Source organism: Myotis davidii, unplaced genomic scaffold, assembly GCF_000327345.1.
Source record: "Myotis davidii unplaced genomic scaffold, ASM32734v1 scaffold27, whole genome shotgun sequence".
Classification (NCBI taxonomy): Eukaryota; Metazoa; Chordata; class Mammalia; order Chiroptera; family Vespertilionidae; genus Myotis; species Myotis davidii.
Window position 1 is genome coordinate 2,665,562 of NW_006297821.1, and position 3,393 is coordinate 2,668,954.

The window sequence follows — 3,393 nt, forward strand, 5'->3', positions numbered from 1 at the left end:
AAAACATTAGCAGCAACCTACATCTACCTCTGTGTTCCCACCATATTCCATGCTTCTTCAGCTGCCTGGTTGCAGGAAACGGCCCTTGAATTTCTTCCCTTACCAGGCTTGGATCTTTGCTAGGAGCCTTGGTCCCCCTGTCCCTGCAGGTGAAAGTACACAGAACCGGCCGGGTTTAAATTTTTTTTTTAATTTTTGATCATTTTTCATTGTTTTTCAATTACAGTTGACAGAGGGCCCAGGGTGTATGTGGGGGAGGAGGTTTGGCCTGTGGGGTCTCTTCTCATCTGTGATTCTCATGGTGCCCAGGCCCCGCGAGGAGTGAGGCAGTGAGATGGCGGACGGCTGCACAGAGCAGGAGAAGGCGGTTGCGGTTCTGGTGGAAAAACTTCTACAAATATGTGTCTAAGTACAGCCTGGGCAAGAATAAGATCAGCAAGAGCAGCTTCCGAAAGATGCTTCAGCAAGAGCTCAACCACATGCTGACGGACATGGGGAATCGAAAGGCTGCTGACAAGCTCATCCGGGACTTGGACACCAACCACGATGGGTGCATCAGCTTTGACAAGTACTGGATCTTGATAGGAGGCATCACCAACCCCATCGCCAGCCTCATCCATGAGCAGGAGCAGCAGAGCAGCAGCTAAAGCACTCCCACCGTCCCCGCATGGCACTGCCCTAATGCTCGGCCCCTCATGCTCTTCTTAGCCTCCTGCCCACTCAGGCTCTGCCCTCACTTCTCCCTCCAGACTTTCTGTTCATCATTGCTGAACAGGGGGAGGGGGTGATATCAGGGCCTCTTTATGAACATCTCACTCTGGGGGGTGCCTACCTCAGGATTTCAGTCCCTGGAGCCAGTAGGCCCTGGGCGTCCAAGCCCTCAGTACTGTTTGGGGAATCCAAGAGTTTCCTAAGCCCATCTACCCTTCCAACATCTCCCCCACATACACCCTGGGCCCTCTGTCAACTATAACTGAAAAACAATGAAAAATGGTCAAAAACTTTTAAAAAATCTAAGCGCAGTCGGTTCTATCTACTTCCACCTGCAGGGGCAGGGTGACCAAGGCTCCTAGAGAAGACCCAAGCCTGGGGAGGGAAGAAATCCAAGGGCCATTTCCAGCAACCAGGCAGTGAAGAAGCATGGAATATAGCGAGCAGGGATAGCTAATGACTAACACTAAAATCCTTTGTCTTGCTGGGATTGATTCTGGAAAAAACAAAGATGTGCCTGCCTAATTCTGAGAGTCTCTTGGCCTCTGGAGGTCAGCTCTCTGCTCTAGGTCTTCCTGCTCCTGGCATAAGCAGCAGAGAAAGCTCCCCTTCCCCTCAGCCCCTCGGCTGGAAAAAGACTTTCAGGGACTGCCCTCCAGCTGCCTCTGGGTCTGGGAAGAGATAAGCAGGGTTGAGCCCTCTCCCTCCTCCTCAGCCCCTGAAGCATGGCAATAAAGGCTGGATTTGAAAAACGTGTCCTTATAACCATTATTTGAACTCTGTATCTGGTTGTTTGCTTGCCTCATTTAATTTAGTTTGTTTTCTGGAGATTTCGCCTGTTCTTTCATTTGGGACCTGTTTTTTTTTTTGTCTCCATATTTTGGCTGCTTCTTTATGTTTGTTTCTATGTATTAGGTAGAGCTGCTATATCTCCTAGACTTGGTAGAGTGGCCTTGTGTAGTAGGTGTCCTGTAGGGCCCAGGGGTGCAACCTCTCCCATCATGAAAGCTGGGTGCTCCAGGTATGACCTGTGTAGGCTGTGTAGTTGAACCTTGATTGCTGTTGGCGTCACTGGGAGGGATTGATTCCCAGGCTGATCAGTTGGGAGGACCAACTGCAATTACTGTGGAGGAGCCACTGTGCAGGAGTCCACCCTACAGAGCAGGACTTGCTTTAGTGGAGCGTTGGTGCTCACTGAGTTTGCCCCTTGAGTGGGTCGCTTGTGGGGGTCGTAGGGTTGTAATCTGGGTGCACTGACTATGGGGCCTCTAGGGAGGTGCAAGGTTAGCCAACACCTGTGTCATGCCCAGGAGCACCTGGCATGAATTACAAAATGGTGTGCAGATGGCTGCTACTTGCAGTGGGCTTTAAGGTGCCTAGGCAAGGCCAAGCTGAGAACCAAGGCCACTGCCATGAGTGCTGGGCCTGGGGTCACTTAATAAGAGGTATGAGGTACTACACAGAGGCCAAATGCTGCTTGTTTGAGAGACTTTAGGAAAGTCTAAAGCATGAGGCAAAACAGGCCATTTATATGGAAAAGCCACTGGACATAGGTTGGGTGGGCCTGAAATTTGGGTGGGGAGGGGTCTCAGGGAATCACAGGGTGGGAACTGTGTGAGCCAGGTTGATGGAGACTCACATATGGCACCTGCTTGCTGGCTCTGTGGAAGGGTTTTCAGTAAAAGAATGATGGCCTCTGCCAACACTTAGGTCTGGCAGAAAGCTGCCCCTCCAACTCTCACCCTGACGCTAGACAATTCAGTTCCTTTTCATATGTCCCTAGTTCCTTTCAAGCTGCTGCCCCAGCACTTGAGCTCAGAGGGAGTGAGTCATGCATGGGCCCTTTAAGAGGAACTGCTTGGGCCTCCAGCAGCTCTCCATCTCACTTAGTCACAATCCTCCCTGGTTTTTACAGCTAGAAGTTGTGGGGACTCCTCTTCTGGTTCTGGAACCCTAGGCTGGGAGGCCTGGGGTGGGCCCTCTGCAACTGAGATATCCCTCCTGGTTTTTATCTACCACACTAGCCTGTTCCATGTCTCCACCCCTCCTATAAGTCTCCATGTGGCTTCGTCTTTAATTCCATAGCTGTAGGACTTCCATTCAGCCATATTTTAGGTAGCTCTGAATGATGATTATTCTGTAGTTTAGTTGTAATTTTGATGTGGTTGTGGGAGAACTCGAGTACCACATTTACCTATGCCACCATCTTGACCAGAAGTCCTTAAATGTTTAGATTGAGATGTAATTGACATATAACATTATATGAGGTATACAATGTAATGATTCAGGTATACAATGTAATGATTTGAAATTTGTATATATTGCGAAATGATAGTTTGATTAACATCTGTCACTATTCATAGTTGCAATTTTTTTTTCTTGTGATGAGGACTTTTAGAATTGAGTCTCTTAGCAACTTTCAAATATGCTACACAGCGTTATTAACTACTAGGGGCCTGGTGCACGAAATTCGTGCACTTGGTGTGTGTGCGTGGGGAGTGTCCCTCAGCCCAGCCTGCCCCTTCTCACATACTGGGAGCCCTCAGGCGTTGACCCCCATCACCCTGCCTGGGCAGGGGACCCTCATTTCCCCCCATCACTGGTTCTGCCCCCAGCCCAGGCCTGATGCCTCTGGCCCAGGCATCAGGCCTGGGCAGGGGACCCCCAGACCCCTCCGATCGC

General features: G+C 50.1%; 1 pseudogene; it reads left to right on the forward strand.

The window, feature by feature from the left end:
• The first annotated feature begins 259 nt into the window (after positions 1-259).
• LOC107184649 lies at positions 260-983 on the forward strand (annotated as a pseudogene).
• The last annotated feature ends 2,410 nt before the right edge of the window (positions 984-3,393 follow it).